Below are 18950 nucleotides of genomic sequence, written 5' to 3' on the forward strand. Positions count from 1 at the left end.
TGCACTGATGCGCTCGAGTAGATGACTAAGTTTGCGGAAAAAGAGAACTGCCAGTGAGTGAACAGAAAAATCGGGGGTGGCACAGGCAGCAAACGTAAACGAATAGCGGAACTCTCAGCACGAGCACCGCAGGCTAGCTCGCTTGCTCATCCGCTCACGTAGCCGCCGGCACGACTGGACGACAACGACAGAAACGGCGAACCAGAGATCATCGCGATGGTAGCGGCAATAGTTAGAAAAAAAAGGGGAGTTCTAAGGATAAGGAGGACAGAGGACTTCGTCTCCCGTTTGCTCCGCCACTAGCAGCAGTGCGACAGGCGAACTGGCCATGCCACCGGACGATGACGAAAAAAGGCGACGGAAGGACCGACGTAGTAGAGAGAATAGCAGCAATCACCACTTCTGCAGCGCCAGTGCGAGCAAAAGGCGAAGCAGGCAACTGGCGCTCTCACTAGTCAACGAGCAGTGGAAGTAGAACGAGCGGGGCACATGATGATGGGTCGGACGACAAAGAAGAATACAGCATTACCCTTACAGTCGGCCCAACTACTACCACTAGTATTGGAAGCAGTGGCAGCAGCAGGAACCGAAGCAAAGATGGAAGAAGCTAGAGACGGGTCGAGGACAGCAGCAGCGGCGGCGGCGGCAGCAGCATGGAGCAAATGAAGAAATAATACGAATGCGTCAGAGTGGAATAAATAGAAGGGATTATGGCTGGTCTTTATCATTCATCCCCTGCCCACGGAGCATCTCCCGGTTCGTAATTCTTTCCCTTAGACGAGAATCCTGTTGGATCGGTCCGAAGAACCCATAAGCCCAGTGAGTGAACGAAGAAGCGCCGCCAACACCACCCCAGCGGTACCCATAATCGTTCCACCAGGTGACACTATCCAGTGAACATCCGCCCCTAACAGAGAACTGCGAGTATGCGAAACCATATAATGTCTGTATGTGTAAGCACCGTTGAAGTTACGAATCTATCTATACGCGCACTTGTAAAGCATTATTGCTATTGGTATTATTATAGCTACAAAAGACGTGCAGATTATGCAATCGTTGAAAAACGACCAAAAGAGAAAAACAAGTATTTTTAAGCTCAATGCATTTATTAAGCTGGACGTTTCTGTTGGTATAGAAAAAGTATAGAAGTGCTTAATTCTTAGGAAATTCGTACTGACGTACTAATTGTACCCTTAAAGCGGACGTTGCGCAACTGCAGCTTCATAAAAGCTATATTAAGTAGGTGTGAGCTTCGAGGAAGCAGTTATATAGAGAAAACATTGTTGGCATAGTACATGTAAAACATACATTGTATGTGAGCAGATGTTATTATCTACAACGTTGTTAAAAAATATAAACTTGTTAACGAAAAATCACAGATGGAAGCACTCTAATGCATGTGAGCTTTTATGGTATGAAAATTATGCCATTGATATGAAGTACAATGTTCTGATTACATTCAGGCTAATTAAGGAGGGTGCATCACGTATGGCTGTATTTTACATAAAATCTCCTTTGATTTAACAGCATAAAAACTTTTCTTGTTTTTTTCCCTTGATAATTTTTTAAATCATGTTGTGTTGCAGTGGGTCAGTGGAAAATATACGTTCATTGATAGTAAAATCTCCCAACAGCCGTAATGCTAAAATATCACAAGCGAATCATAACGATCAGTAGTAATACACGAGTAACTCTCTAAGTTGACCTCGTGAGATAATTTTTCTTGGCGTACCATTCTGAAGATTCTGCTTAATGTTGCTTTTGTAATAAACCGAACAGTAGTTAAGCAGATAGATTTCTAGATTTAGTTGTAAACTTTCTATTCTTTTTTTTTTTTATCTGCGAGCATCCACTAACGACCTTTTTAAAAGTTCTACTCTAATAACTATTGCAAACGTAGGTTCACTGCATAGCGATGGGTCATTTCGCCCGCAGATTGGCAGTTACCATAGGCTAGAATGAACCATTCCATTGATTTCCTTCGTCTATGGCCAATTCGGGTTTATGCAACCACTTGGAAGAAGTTCTTCGGCGCGGTTGGGCACGTGTACGGCATATCATAGAAAAAAGGCTATCAGCCATCATGCGCACGTCCAGTCGGCACCGTGTTAGTTTCGATGCTCGGCATCGTCGTCAAGGTTACGCGGCCCGACTTCCAATTCCAATACGCGATAAAAGTTAGTACCCCGCTCTCCCATTGAAATAGTTTGATTTTAGGTCTCTCTGCTGGTTTTTCTTCAAGCTGCTGAATGGTGGTAGCCGATGCTGTTCGCTAGCCAGTCAGCCAGCCAGCCAGCCAGCCAGCGACGATTCATGTTGCTGTTCTACTTGAATACGACAATTTGTATACAGAGAGAAAAGGGTCAGAGATTCGTATTGAATATGGCAATGGCTGCTTCGAGAAAGAGAGAACGACGCTCGTCTAGAATATGTTGGAAGGACTGTTGCGGCGAAGCAAAGCGTTGCAATGGAGCATTTTAAGCATAAAGACCCGGCGGTACCAACTATATAATCACCATCACCATCATCGTACAGGTTGTCTCCTCAAGTGTTCGATCTCTGCCTGTTTCATTTTCTCACTGCTTGCCACTGGATGGAAGACAGAGCTCACTCAACGATGACGCGCACATATTTGATGGCAGACAAGAACGCGGCAGTGATTTCAGGTGTGGGGAAGCAAACTATATCGAGCTGCATCTGTCTTCTAAATTATTTGTAGGCGTAATATAAGTCTACATACTCGGATAATAGGTACGGTTTTTTGCGCAAGTAGGAAAATAATGCATACGACGAAAAATACCGGCTGTTTCTAGAAGCTGTGTGACACCTAAGAAATTTCTATTGATATGACGTGTTGATGGCTATGTTAGTTTGTGAGTCAGACATAATGGAAGTTCCATATTGTGTCAGGAGAGCGGAACTGCTCACTCCAAAAACAGAGTTTGTCGGAGGAAACCAGGTGAACGGCAATCAATACATATTAAAAACAACAAACTGACCCTTACAACCACTCTAAACGTATCAGATGGACTACTGATCGTTAGAAACGCCACCAACAGTTTCAGCCCTTTATATGTCAAGTACAATAATATTTATATAAGGTGCTGAATCAAAAGTATTTTTGATTGTCGGCTGGTAATATATTGAAGAGACAGGCATACTTAAAACTGGATAAAAATGTCCTTTTTTTTTAATATTTCAAAAATGCAATGCGTCCTGCAAAGTTGTTATCTAGCACAGGAGGGTAACCAACTGGTGGCAAAATCTAATGAAATAAAAAAATTGGGATTTTCGGTTTGAATCTCATATTTTTTTTAACGCTATACAAGAATAGAGCCATATGGTTAGTAGTGCTTTTTTAAATCTCACAGTTTTTAAAGTAGTGTTCGCTTTAACTTTGAGTCTCTCGGAAAGCATAGAACAGTGTTATAGTGCAAAAGTCGTACGACAAACGACGTAAAATACAGGTCTTGCAAGCACCAACTCTGCACAAAGAAAATTAAAAAAAAAAAAAAACTAAATTGTTATAATCTAAAGGAAAAATACTTTACAATCAGGAAAGCTAAAGGAATCATATGCAGAGGTACATGCATAGTGAGCATATAAGTTTCAGTATTTAATAAGATTAGAAAAATGAGCCTAATCTTTGAGTGTAAAAATATTTAGTCTTATGGATTGTCCTAAATGCATTTTGTTTTGAGAGGTTTTTCAACTAACCCGCGGTTTTGAAGTAGCTAACAACTTTCGGATTTGAACTCACTTTGGACGTTACTACTGAAGACGTAAGGCAAAGGCACCTGGTTTCGTAATTCCTCATCCTCCGTTGTAGTATGTTTCGTTCTTACAGGAGACATCCCTGGTTTTCCACCGAGCTTTTAACAATTCAAACCATGGCCCCATCCTTCACTGTGAAAAGATTTTTGTGAAAAAGGTTTCCGCAAATATTTTTTGCAGATTTCATGATGATGATGATGATGATGAACTTCCATGATGGCGTCGGTCGTTATCAGGACATAATTTTATTATTAGGAACCCAGCGAGTTTGAGGAAATGGCACTTTGAGCAAATATTGAAAATGAATATTTCTGCATCTGTGTTATGTCTAGCATATAAATTGGTACCACTGGGGATGTCGATTATCCATAAAAAAAAATTATCAAATCGAACCATATGAGCGCCTATCCACCTTTTCTAATGCGCACAGGGGCGACCTAAGTCAGCATTCAACCTCAAACTATATGCTGAGCCTACTGTGGCCTACAGCTCTCACGGGTGTCGGCAGTATTTTAGCTAGTCGTAAAACTTAAAGTGGATACATAGCAATAAACACTTTGTCTAACCTTCATTTCACTCCTTGCAAGCGATCTCCTAGACAAAATGGGCAAGGCAAGATCATGGCAATGAAATTTGGATCTACTTTACCTCTTACCGTGTAAATATTTTACCAGTCACAAACTAAACGAATGCGGTGTAAGCGTATTCTCTGAGTGCGTAAATGCAAATGGGTTTTGTGTTCCAGAAGAATTTACCGTTATTGCAGCACAATCGCAACCGAGTTACTTAATAGAGATTCGTTTCAGTTACTGTATGCTTCTCTAAGTCGTATGCTGTTTTTCTCGCTACTTCATACCTCGTTTTACCTTCTCCGAAGCGTCGACCGAGAATGCCGGAAGCTTTTCACGTCAAAATGCCATCGGCCTAAGACTAATCCCCGAGAAGGTACCGCCTTAGGCGATGACATCCGATGACATGCTCGACGTAAGAAAAAGGAAAATGCTATCCTCATTAGAGCGCATCGGGGTTAGCCGGTTGGTAAGAGATTGCCAACTGCATTATGTGATCATACAGAAACGCGTCTCGCCGTGTTTGCAACGTCCCTCCACATGTCGACCCTGAGATTTAATTGTCAAAAGATAGCATTCTTATATCAGGTTGGTTCAACGTAGCACTGCAACGATGGTTCCGAGGAGCACTGAAAAAAATACGGCATTTATCTATATTGTTGCGTCGAATCTAGTTTTTTTGGAATGTTCCCAAATATGGTTTACAGTAGATATTATAGATCGTTCGATCTAGGTAACTTAACATATTTAAGATGGATCATGTAAACTGGGGGATTGCACGGTTCGATACTAAAGCTGCCATTCCGTTGATGTAGACCAATTTCTCTTCCATATCTGTCGGATTAGCATATCTGCTAATATGTAGCGGATACCGAAAAAAATAACTAATCCTTTTAGTAATTAATAACATTGCTTGATCCCGTGGTTCAGTATCACGTCATGACATCATAGATTGAACATGTTTGATCTTTTTCACCGTTTTACGATTTTACCTTCAGTTCAATCGTAGCTGCCTTCGGCCGATCTGCTGTTTTTGCAGTAGTTATATGTAGACGTGGCTGCTTACTTCACTGGCTTGCGTAGCAGAGTCGCAAGTGGCGTCTGATTTTACGATGATATTATGCCACTGGCAGAAAATATCTGCTTGCCGACTTCACTGAGCTTCGTCAGAGTCTGCCTTCGTTGTTGTAATGTGACTTCCGTAGCCCGCGTGGTATTATTTTTTTCGTTTTTTTTTGTCGTTAGACTCGTTCCATTCTCATCAAGTTGTCCCAAAAGTTTGAGAAAAAAGAAAAATTAAAGATTCTTACGCTCGCTTCAGCTATTACCTAGCCTTCTCCTTTCTCAGTGGCAGCTGCGCAATTTAAAGGTATTCAAACGTAAAAAGACGTTCATTCGCTACCGCCTGTCGTTTTGCTCGCGAGTGCGACGTGCTGTGAGCTTGCAGCAGCGGTGTGCGACGGGTCGGGTGGCCACAGCCGGTGGACCTGGGCATATTCAAGCTGGCAGGCTGGTTGCATTGGCACCGGTAGCTTTCGACGTTCTGCCGAATTTTGGTCGTCACACAGGATCTGTCTTTCAACATTAAAAGCATGACGACGCCCGAAAATGCCCTCTTAAAAGGCTTCCATGCGCGCGGTGGCGGCTCCGGTAGCTGACGTGGCTGCTGCAAAGACAAAATGCAATTGACTAGCATGCGCTAATATGGCTATCCATCTATCTCGTCTGTTAGATGTCATTGTGAACAACCAAGCATGGAATCGAGTGATGAAGCGTTTGTACAACACGAAAAGTTCAAAAAGAAAGAAAAAATGCAGGGAAAGGGCGCCGAGGTGGTTTTGGCTTTTCGACACTGCCGACCCTGATGCTGTCGTCGCTTCTAGGGTGCGTCCGCCCAGAACTCTGCCATTTCCAAAAGCTTTCCTGCATCATTGACAGGACACTTGACCGCAAGTAAAGCCAATTGATAAGGGACAACACATTCCCAGCGTGGTGGGTGCATCATTTTTCGTTTTCAGTTACGAGAGCTAAGCTAGCTTGGACCTGTTTTGCCCATCGCTAGCCACTTCTCCCTAAAATAATATCAGAAGAAATAGCATAGTTTTCGTGGCGATAATGCAGTGATCGTTGCGTGTCGTGATTCGTGGAACTTTTTCATTCTGCGACGAAATGAAGCTTATTTAACTTCGCTGTCATACGTTAATAGTGTGATTTGATGATTCAAAAGCCAACAGCGATTGCCCGGTAGGCGTCTGAACGATCCTGGGAAAGGAGCGAAAATTTCAACTAATATATTTGCTGAAATTGGCATAGAAGTCATAGCTAGCTGCTAGTACACTCATATGTGGCACATAAGATGAGCGTGCGCTGAGGTGCGATACTGAAACTGGGAGAAAAATGAATAGCCTAATCATTATCGTACGGAAACGTAAAGCGCTCTGAAGATTACGCCGAAGCGTCTGCTAGTCATCCCCGCTAGCACTGCTGCTAAGGGGTATGCTTGAATGCAATATGCGGCATACTTGCTTCGCATATAGATTTGAGACTGCATAAGGCTAGGAAGTAATATGTCTCTATGAAAGCGACACAGTAAAAGCGGCTATTTTGGCCAAAGGTTTCAATAGGTATGAACTTCGCGAAGCTGGTGACACTAGTCCCGTCGATACAAGCTGCCGTTTGTATTTAAAACACAAGTTCAGAAAATGATTTTTCATCCTTGCCAACTAACTTCTATTCTAAAAAAAAAATATAAATTAATTATTTTAAAACAAGAACTCTATTGAGAAAAAGCAATCTTTTGGCGTTATTTGGTAAAGTGTTTTGGAGTCTACGTTAAGCCTCTATAGTCGAATTTGTCGCATCCAGATCTGAGGCTACGGTCATGCGTTGCATATATACTCGTATAGAACTCCTCAACTATTCTGGCGCAGTTTTTATAGTTACACTCATTTAGTGATGGGCCGTCAGTAGTCTCTGCTTTAAATAAGGGAAAACCGAACAATGTTTGCTTATTTTTCAGGTAATATTTAACGAAACTATAAGCATAATAATAAATCGACGTTCTGCGATTGTATTAAATCAATGTCTTATCATAGTTTTATAATATACAAGATGTCTGTCGTGGCACAAGGCACCATCACAGTTACTTACATTAGAAGTTACTAGAAAATGCAAATGCACTTTGTTAATACATTTCATTAGTCAGCTTTCTGTAACTTAGTTTTTAAATTTTACAGGCTGCAAACGTTTAGAATGAAATCATGTCAGACTAGAAGACTATTAACATAATCATTTAGATAGCTTGGTGCATAGTAGGATGCGTTCGGCGACATATAACGGCTTGCATTGTAAGTCATGGCCACATCGTTTGGATACATTTTCTACACAAATGGCTTTAAGTGCGCGTATTCCGTGCGAAAACCCATGTAGATTCACTAATGTGGGCGCGCAGTGGACTTCGTGGACGAGCTTGCTCTACATATCCCATGTTACATTCGCACCGTTGCGCCTATGCTATAGGACGTGAAGGAAAAAGCAAGGGGTAGACGAGGGCCCGAACGGCTACGGCTACTCCTTCAGGGTCACCCCCCCCCCCGCCCCGCCGCCCCCAAAAAAAAGTATGCGTGCACTACAACTGTCGTTGTGGCTGTCGTCATCTTGCTCCAGCCCTTTGCTACTTTTAGCAGCCTGCTGTCCTGGTTGGCTTCCTTTCTTTAAGGGGCGTTGTTTTTCACGTGAATATTTTTATCAGCCACTGTCGTTGTCGTCGTCGTCGTCGGAGTGCCCGCGTTTTGCCGGTCAAAAAGACCGCTTCCGGCTGAGAGGGGTAGAGGCGGGTAAGGCGCAGAGTCCGGCGGCTGAACGAAGGACTGAAGGAACCCTAGTGGAAAAGTGGGAGAAACGCAGCCGAGTACTTTTTAATGCGCTTTCCCAGTCAAACATGCCTCATTAGCTTAAGGCCACCAGAAACAGTTCGGCAAGTCAGACTTCCCAAGACCTTCCCATACGAATTTTTATTTGACCACAGCCCATCATAATAATGATAATCTGATGAAGTGCAGCTTTCCACAGTTAGTTGAAAACATGAGTCTAGCAGGCCAACGTATGTGCGTAACAAAAATCTCAATTAAATACTATTCAGTGTCATTCATACATGAGCGATAAAGAGCCTGTGTCGCTCGTCCACTGAAAAACATGGGAAATGGTTCGCAACTTTCCTATACACGTTTATTCCGGGATCGTTCTTTTTTTAACTCACCTAGTTGTTCATTGGTAAATACGATAGTACTCACATGCTGTCGAGTCCCAGACAACGCAGGAGTAGTTAAGGGATCGTAGGAAATTGAAATCTGAAACAAGTAAAAAATCAATAGCATCAATTTCGAGCCGAGCAAATGGCGACATGCTTTACTCTGTGGGCTTTGATGAGAAGAATACGATAGGCTGGGAACAACTACACGGAAATGCGTTTTTCTCAAGGATGATCAGTCGTGTTTTACTTAGAGTAATTTTTGTCAAGTTCTTCTTCGTGGGTCATTTTAATAGCCCTAGAATTTCCATCTCCTATTTTCAGTAGGACTCTGAATTGCAGCATACATTCATACAGAATCATTTCGCAGATTTTACTCCTGTCTTCTTTCTGTGTGCGGCAGTGATGCGTACTAGCGGTTTTTAGATCTTCCGAAATACACAGTTCGACCATTCGGAGAAAAACAGAGGAGTTTGGTATTTAGATGTTGATGGTGGTCAGGAGAAAACATTTTGTATTATTGATTAATATATGTTGCACTATTAAACAAGCTGTAAAGTAAGGTGAAGTGCAACTTCGCTTACGAGGTAGTCAGAACTGGGTCCGTTTACCTAAATGGTTTGTTTTGAAATTTAATATATGGGTTTCAAAACATTCCGTACCACAGCAAAAAAGGCTAGCTCGAACAAAAATACTCTCAAAGGCGGGATAGATATGACACTCGCTTATTAAGATGAACATATAAATCAAAGCTACTATTTCCAGATAATATACATAGTCTACTAGGACAAAACAAATTGAGAGTCTAAGCTGCTCATGCTCGCTTTAAATGCCTCATCTGTCTAAATGTAACGCCCTGTCATCTATTTTATAACAATCATGCACACATGCTACGTAGTACTCGTACATCGAACGAATATGACACAGCATCATCAGCAATTATGTGACTAGCTACGACAGTACGTGCTGCTCTCACAAATGGGACGTAAATAATTTGCAAAAATAAGAGTGCAGTCCTTCGATAACGTTTTCGAGCGGTATCATATACGTCAGTCGTCTGAGCTATCAACTCCTATCAGCTTTGTAGCCAGACTTCGGAAATTTTGGTCTTGGTCTCACCATCGTGTAGGGCATTAGAAGCAGATCACTAACGCAGCAGAACAAAAATATCTCGCGCCGTGCGCGTTTTACCAATAGGCTTGAGTAAACGATACAGCAGACGCTTCGCCGATATATGGTTCGTCGCATGAAGCCGCGGAGCTCTAAGAACGCTTGCGGCCTCCCCATCCTCCGCAGAGTAGTGGTCGCCCTGCACGCTCTAGTGAGCCTACGTGCAACCTCAAGTCACCCAGCGTTCCGTGCAGCCGTTTGTTCATGACTGGTTGACTCGCTGCACGCACTTCGTTTCTCTTTCTTTTGCACTCTACCTTTCTCTCTTTGGTCTTGTCTTCATGCCGTCCGGATTTATTGCGAACATCTTTTCATTTGCACATAAATTCGTTCTCTATGCTGGCAAGAGCCGATGCGGCGGTTGACTCGCGGTCCGCTGGTTTCCCTCCAAACAGGCGGAAAATAGTTGGGAACCAATATGTTTTATCGCCACATTTTCCATACGGTTTTGCATGAGTCACAGCGGTGTTACTCTTCGATGTAAGCAGAGCAGTCACTTTTCGTTCTCTATCTCTCTACAAAGCTTTTCCGCGTTCGGACAAGCTTGAGCCTTTCTGTACATTGCAGAAGGCCTACGAACGCAAGCAACAACGCTGCTTTGCACTCGCTGACATGGACACGAATACAGAACCATAGATGCACAAACATGCTAATACGTAGACTGACTCATGTGGGTGCCTACACCTAAACTCACATACATCTCTGCGTACCCGTCAGGCCCTTTGCTTGCTATAAAGCGACATCAACCGGAAGAAACATAGCGATCTGATAATGATAGCGGGTGTGTGGAGTGCTAGAAGATGTGAAGGAAAAGGCGCAAATGCGGATCGCTTGATCGAGTTAGTCTAGTTCAAAACGAGAACCGCAAGACTGGACTGAAAGCCTTATAGGTACTCTAGTCGATGAGCGATGCTCGCCACACTGCTGCCGGGAGCTGTGGGACTATCTTAGGGCAAGCACAATTCTGTAGAGCGGAACGACCCTCGGTCGGTACGAAATCATCATATGGCATCGCACTATCGAATAGCTCCTCGTAGTATATGGCCATTCAGATACCAGCGGAATAGTCTTGCTCGTATGTATGTATATATATTTTGGCTGATGAAATTACATCGATGACCCAAACGATGGACAGGGCAAATCGAGTTATGGGCATCGAAGGAAATTATATTTATTTTCGTCATAGTAAAGGTAGCTAACTCAAATGACAAGTCTGAAGTTGACATAGTAGAATTTCTACGTACTATATGACAAAGGAAAAAGTGCGTCAGCCCTGTTATCAATACTGTCAACGAGTAAAACTTTTTTTTTGAAGATTCTAGTTCATCTAGCCCTCAATCATTGGCTGGCATCGTTGCACAGATAGATAGCTTAGGATCATTATGCAATTTTAATAATGCGCTCATAGATATGAACCAGCTTTTGAGAATACGTAAACCTTCATTGAACTTGAACATATGTGATGCCCGATGGTTATTTTTTTCGCGTGCAATCCTACTACGCTCAGGATTTATTGGTTTTATACAAGCCAATGGACCTAGCCAAAAATAACTCAACAGCGTTCACTAATGACGGTATTGTTCTCCATGTTCGCCTATATGGATACTACTAACAACGGACCGGAACGGTGCTATGAACGTGTCTTTCTATACTACACATATCACATTATATATAATATAACACATATATAATATTAAATTTAGCAGTGCTCTTCTACGCATCCTTAGCCAGTTCAACCACATGCACTTGTCCTCTTTCCTATGCCGGTGTCCCTTTGTCCGCATCCGTATATCTGCTTGGAAGGTAACGAAGTGCAGCCCTAACGTTTTCCATACGTATGACTAAAAACGAATTCCGTCCGCTAAGCGGTTCGGTGAGTAAAAAGAGTGTTGCAACATCGAAATTGGCCTGCTCCACACTGTTGTAGCCCTGCACAGTTCTCTCGATTGGACTCGTTCTTGTTGTTCCCTTAACGTTTCAGTCAATCGTCCTCGCACACCATTCGCTTCTGTACTCATGAGTGCGGCAGACGGGCTAACCAACACGCTCGAACATAACGTATGCACACGTCTTCTTGTTCGGTTTCCCTGCCAGCACTGCTGTCTTCTGTTGAACATTCTGTTCTTACATAGTTCGCCACTAGGAATAAGCGACAACTTGATCTATGACTGACCCTGGTTAAGGACCAACTGGTCCATTTGTTTAACTATTTGAGTCGCTAGGCTAAACTTTGCGGTGAAAAGTTCCGTTATCTATCACTGTTGCAGGGCGTAATTTCGTGTCTAGCTTAATTTTTTAAATAGTGTTACATTCGTAAAGAATACCTAATAAAACGACCCAGTCGGATAATTAAGTATTGCTCACTAAATTACCTATTTTTTTTTTATCTGTCGTCACTGGTGCTCAGGTTGTCTCAAATTTATGTCCTAAGATACATTTGCGTGAATTCACCATTAAATATCTCATTTAATCTATGGTCGTCCACTTCATTGTCAAGGTCATTTGTCTCTTTGCTCTTTCGAAGAACCGGTACAGAGAACAATATGGGATATAATAAAAACCGCAAAACGAATGGTAAGTGAGGGCAGTTACACGAAACAAACAATCGACATACCACAAATTCAATATTTCATTAATCCTCACTAATCTAAGTTCATCTAGCTTATAGAATCGTTTTTCGGTAAAATCGAATACCTCGTTTCTTGCTTTTTCATGTGTGTAGCATTGGCGCACGTGTTTTTCGTCTAGTGTACGTAGGGGGTCCGTTACACATATGGAAACATCCTTTATATCAGTCTACAGTGTCTGCAGGCATCTTCATTTATATCTACCTTCTTATACCATTCCACTGCGTTGCCCATGAACAAAGGTTGTTCTTTACTTGCAGACTTGATCATCCTACTTCAATCTTCCAATTTCACCAACTCATCCCATCATGAACCGAGCTACCGCAGCCATCCAAGTATTACCATCTACTTGATCTGCTATCATTTATTTGCGTCCTAGCCTTTTCACCCAGCGTCTTGGACTTCGCAAACTTGGCTCCCGTTGGGTTCGTCTCATTCGGACCTAGTTCGTGTGGGTTATGCTCGTTCTTACCCGGTTTCTTCCACTTGCTTTAAAGCCGTTCTTCCTACTGTCTATTGTTTTTGCGTCCCTGGGCGCCCTTTTCGTTTACTATTTGGCTTTGTGGTAGTAGCACTGTTTCTTGCTTTGCCCGGTCTTGCACGTTTTACAAACTCCTTCAGATACCCCCCCTCCCCCTCCCGCCAGAATGCTCTTTTTGCACCCGTCCCAATATGGTCTAGTCGTCGCCTGTGCTTTTCCCACTTAGCATTTGCTTACGCGAACCTATACGATCAGGGTTTGAACTCCTGACCAACATGCAGATACCGTTCATTGCTCATTTGTCGAGCAGACAAGGAGAAAGCGAGACAGTCCTCATACTCTCCCTAGCTTCTTGCCTTCGTGAACCCTTCTCTTCGACGCTGTTACTATCAAGAAGCCACTCCAAAGTCTATCGTCTTTTTCCCTACCACCCACCCGTGCCTTCACTTATTATCTGCTCCAACACAGGTTAACCTGACGGTGGTCCATTCGGTTGAGTACCATGCACCTTTTTCCTGAGGGAAAGTGTGATTCTGCTCTGTGCCGTTTGCTCTCGTACACAATTGACACTACGGGTTCTCTGAATCGTCCTGGCGACCACTGTATTACTGATTGTCCCGGTGTCACCGTTCGTCCCCTCACGTTCAGTTTGTTTTCTCAAAATGTCGAAAAATGGTCGTAGTGGCAGCTGGTATTATGATTGGCTTTTCTCGTTGTTGTTCCCACTCGATTTGGCCCTCCTGTACGTTGTCTCCGCGGTCGGTCTTAGCTTGTCTCTCCTTCCCACTTTTATAATCTCCAACCTCGAACCTCCTCTTTTCGTTGGAGCTTACTTTACTGAGCGTCTATCCTTGTAAGTGGGTTGCCAGCCAAGTTGAAGTCACGAATTTCTGTGAAATGCTTCTTTCACCTTTCTTATTACAACCATTATCGTTTTATTACTATACTAAGCCGCCCTATACCCTATGTTAGTCTTGGTTTCAACCGCTACGGCTATCGAAGCCAACCACTTTCTCACTCAGCCAACAATTTCATCATCTTCACCGACGCGGTCCACGTCTTGATGCCGTCTTGAAAAAAAGAATACTTTAATTCCAGAATTACATGGCAACAAGGGCCTCTGCTTGTTGAGCACCTTCTCGCGTACGCAGAGCTGTAATGTAGGACGTCGTAGAAGGCAGGCCTCTGACGATTCTGAAAGGGTTGAGTTGTTGAAAATGGGAACATACAAACAAGGTGAGTGTGACTCCAAAGCACGAGCGGTCGAAAAGCGAATAGAAAGGTTTACGAACCAATGAGAGTGACGGACAAAACGAAGAATAGTTGGGTTTACACTGTTCGCTACCCAACTAGAATGACATCGCCTCCAACGCCACTAAGTGTACAAGAAAAGAGGGACCATGAGGAAGTGGTCGGCGTTGGCTCGTTGCTTCCTCACCGCTCATCTTACAACGAACGATAATGTAACTAAACGATAGATTCGGAATGAAATAAAAGGTGAGAGAAAGAGAAAACGAGAAGTTCAAAGTTAAAAAACAGTAGCCAGCAATAGAACGGCAGGATGACTTCTCCACAGGCCAGTCAAGCCAAGTTATATCACACCGCAGTAGCGGTACTAGTGGTACTTCTAATTTTAGCAAACTCCACTCAGCTGTGTTCGCTGCTGCGTGGTCGAAAAAAGAGCCAGTTGGCATAATACAATGAAAAAATAAAGCGGCTCAAAAGAGAGAAACTCCGCTAGCGATTCAGCCCAACAGCGGCTCCAAGGCCGTACTTCGCCACATGGCTTGTGCTTCGTTCGGTCGTTCTTGTTGGCCTACTGCCGAGTGGTTTTTGGATTACGACCGATCACGAAGCTGCTACGAGATCGCCGTTGTCGGCCGGAGACATTACTGGGATGTTGTTGTGAAGCAAGCCATTGCCTACACTGTTGCCTAGCCTGCTTTGGTACGCCCAGCCCAAACTCTATACGGCTTTAAGATTCGTTTAGTAATAGCGCCTCTCCTTGGCCATCCCCAAGGACTCGTTCGCATCCTATTTAAACAACGAAAACGAATAGAGAGAGCGTAGTAGCTGTGAGCAGAGGGTAAATGTCAAGTGCCGGAAATTTAATTTAATTTTGGCCATTTTGACCTTCTGCACTACTTTTCCATCAGCAACTATAGCAAGAACAGGCCAAGGCAACACTGGCGCCATTAACCAACATAGCCACTGAAGGCAGCTTAAGCAGCATCAGCGGCGGCGGTAATCGCGGCAGTTACGAATGAGCGCTAGTGAGCGCCAGTACTATCAAATTGCGAATAATACTTGAACGAAAATGAAGTCAAGGAGCGAAGCGGCCTATCCGCGCGGAGCAAGAACGAAGGACTAACGGCTAGTCATCCAAGCTGCTTGCACGAACAAGGTTCAGTATGGAAGCCAGCAAGCAAGCAGTGATTGGGCTCGGCTCGCCTCGAAGGACCTGAGTGCCGCTTCAAGAGACCCGAGAACCAAAGGAACATGGATGGGAAAGAAGACGCTGGCTGTCGCTCCGGCTCTTAGCCCCTTAGGGGAAAAATACCGAAGCGCGATCCATTTCAGTTTAGACCTACAAAGTCCGCCCGTGTCCCCTTTTTGGTTTACCATAGAGGACGATGAACGAAGTAAAAGGCGACAGTGCATTTTTTCATGGCCGGTGAAGTCCAAAGGCGCTAGGTTTTTTGAAAGCTTCGTGCAAAAATACCTGCAGAAGCATATGCAACTCTATAAGGCTATACAGAAGATTGAACTCATTTTCTGAGAGCTATTACGTGATCGAGCATTGATTACCTAGGTGTTCGATGCCCTATTAGATTTATACACAAAATGTAAAAATTTTTTCAAATACTTTTAGTAAACGTTTCCAGTGTAAACACCAGAATGGCAAAAATATCGCCGAGATTGCTCGATAAAACATCATACACCAACTGAAGATCTTGCCTCACTGATGAGCGCTTTTATACACATATTATATGCTTTTACACGCGGTGTGCTATCAGGTCAAACGAATGTATAGATATGGTCAGCAAAGCTTTACTATCTATTTCGGATCTAGCAGGTTTCGATTAAAAGCGTGATCAGGCGTGTACAGCTGTACCTATCCGTTGAAAGCAAAACACAGCTCGACTGCATTGCTAACAAAACTGAAGCAGGATTATCGGTGAACCGCAAACGGCAAATGTATCCATGCAAATGGCATAACAACGCTAGCACACAAAGCGAGAAACATAAACCGCTTGTAATTATCTCTTAATGGCTTATTGTACAAGTTAATTTAATTAATTAAAAGTTAAAAAACGAGTTGCGTGTTAAATATAATCTCCTTCAACCACTACTATGAGTCAATATATTGACGCATGTCACTTCTAACCGTTCACCAAAGTGAATGTCGCACATAGAGAACATGATTTCTTACCCAATTAATGACTATGCTGCAGTGACTGAAGTAAATAATGAAAGGGTTACTGTTGCGTACACTGCGTGTATTAATTTTTCATGGCAAGTGATCAAATTCCATGGAACATGAAATTAACTTATCGATTAGCGACAGAGTCGACCAAAAACACGAGCAAAAATTACTCCGGCTCTCTCTACTAACAACCGGACAGAATCATACAAATTGATCTTGAAGTGTCGCCTGAGTCATACGCGTTCTCTTCAAGGGGTCAACCAACAGTGATGACCATAAAGTAGCTTGCACTTTCAAGAAAAAATGCATTTGTTACGAATATCTTCCTTCCAAACTGTCATACGGCCTCGTTCGACGCTATTTAGAACTTTCTAGAAGACGGATCCTGCTAAAGCCTTACGTGGCCGAGTCATCTCCGTGATGTGTCTCCGATACTACTCAAATCAAAACAGGGTAACATTTTAAACCCGCTATTTGGCTGGTCGTTTTCGTTCCTCCGGTCTATCTTTGTTAGAATTTTTATTTATCGTAGGAGCCAGCGGTCGATTAGCCGTTTATAACTTCGATATTATTTTCTGTATTTGTTCACTGAAGGTATCGTGACGGACTCATATATTAAAAGCCAGAACACGAAGATCTGAATCTTACCTCGTACGCTGTAAAGCGTGTTTTCACCACGGTTCACTAAATATTCTCATAGATACCCAGACAGTTTTTGAAGTAGCATTTAAATTTCTTTTAATACTCTCCGTAGAGGCTTTGTTCATTGGCTATCTCATATAGAGCTTTTACATACTTTTTTGTCGAATTATTTAATGGGATTAACCCGCAGAATGAGATTGTTTTAGAAGTTCTTCTCAGCACATTAGTCACATCCAATCATTCTTGCTCTGCTAATACCTGAACCCCTAAGTCTTTTGCTTTGTTAAGTTTAGAACTAGTTTCACTGTCTGCGATTACAAAACCTGTTCCCTTAAACACTATCTTAAGTACTATGTAAAAATGGCGTAAAATGAAAAGAACCACTTTAAAAGTCGACTGTATTTTTCTCCATGGGGTATTTCTTTATAGAAACTGGCTAGCTTGTCTAACCACCACTCTAAAACAATGTTTAATTGATAAATCAATTCGTGCTGTTATCAGTTAATGAGTCCGTATATTACGGGTCTTCACCGATCATGATAATGATTGATTTTATCGATAACTGATTGAACCGGTAAAACATTTTTCCAATTTTTCACTAGAAATATAGTGGGAATCGAAGTACACGTATCATCTTAATTAGGCTTCTTAACTTCGAGTAACTCTAATACTGTTCCATTTAGTAGTACAAATTTTGCATATTTTTTCGTGTGTGTTCGCTTCCAGCCCTGATCTAAACAGAAGTTTTCTCTCATATTAACGTTTCTCCAATTATACCAATCTCCAAGATAACTTGCTCCAATTAAGAATCTATGCCAATCTTATACGTGAATCTTTTCGGTCATCGAAGTGATACGAAGTTCATCCAGGTAGAAAGTTAGACACTAAATTACAATAGATAACCAAGCTAAGCAATTGTCTCATCTTATCTCCATTGCTATTACTTTTTTGTTCTATATATTATTTTGATATTTTGTATTCTTATCATTACCCGTTGATTCGGATCATAAAAGGAATAGAAGCTATCCCATTAAAAAGCGACGAGAAAAATGCGGAACTCAAGGAACGTTATTTCTTTAGGAAAAGTATGTAAGGCGCCGACATACAGTGGTCAGATCCCGTTTGTAACGTCCCATAATGACGAACGGGTGTGGGAGGTTGGGGTGAGCTTAATTAGCTGGCTGTATATCACGTTCCAGAAGGGTCCAATGACTTCGTGCAGACCTGCGCACTCTTTAGCGACTGAGCCGTACGTACGTACGTACGCCGCGGCCCGTACGACGAAAGAACAAAAAGCTGCTAACGGATCTCGTTGTAAAGCCAACTAGAATTCAGCATTATGTGTAACACATACATACGTACTATCAAAATATTCTCAGAGTGATGAATTCATTACCGCGTAAAGGTATCGCTGCACTTTTATAGACGCCTATTATTATATAGACGCCTAGACGCAAAGGGCACGAAGATAGAAACACTTCGATACTCGTTGTTGGACTTAAGGCATTATGCCTTAAAGCTTATGTGCGACCGCATTAGATTCACGCACCTTCCAGCTTTCTTTTTTCGCACCAAACTTTTGCATCACATTGGTCGCTGACGTACCTATTTACCAGCACTGTGCTACACAGTGTCCTTGTGGCTTAGGAATTCCTAAAAATTTCACTGCTTAAAAGAATACATTTTTAAGCACGTTTTTGCCAATTTTGTGATTTAATCATACTGCCGTCCATTGATTTTTGCCGGAAATCTGCGGCAGCAGCACCAAAAATGCAACCTAGCAGAAACGATGTGGTGATGTTAATTTATAGAAAAAAAACTATCAGAAATGGTCGATTAGGAATTTTTAAATGGATATTATAGGAAATGAAATATAAAACGCCCCAACCGTCTTTGTGCTTTATGCATTCGTAGTCTCTTAAATAGGCTCTTAAACTATTTTTACCTAAAATTGTGTCTAGCAATAATATTTACCTATCATGGATAAACTGGCTATTACGCCCGATATTCG

General features: G+C 42.5%; 1 long non-coding RNA gene across 1 annotated transcript; it reads right to left on the reverse strand.

The window, feature by feature from the left end:
* Window positions 1-3654: 3654 nt before the first annotated feature.
* On the reverse strand, window positions 3655-6190 carry LOC111264067 (uncharacterized). Its single transcript, XR_002682634.2, has 3 exons — window positions 5336-6190; window positions 4631-4972; window positions 3655-3906 (listed from the first exon to the last, which is right to left on the reverse strand). It is a non-coding gene; the product is annotated as an uncharacterized LOC111264067 (long non-coding RNA).
* Between the last annotated feature and the right edge of the window lie 12760 nt (window positions 6191-18950).

The sequence above is a fragment of the Varroa jacobsoni genome, unplaced genomic scaffold (assembly GCF_002532875.2).
Source record: "Varroa jacobsoni isolate VJ856 unplaced genomic scaffold, vjacob_1.0 scaffold_816, whole genome shotgun sequence".
NCBI lineage: Eukaryota > Metazoa > Arthropoda > Arachnida > Mesostigmata > Varroidae > Varroa > Varroa jacobsoni.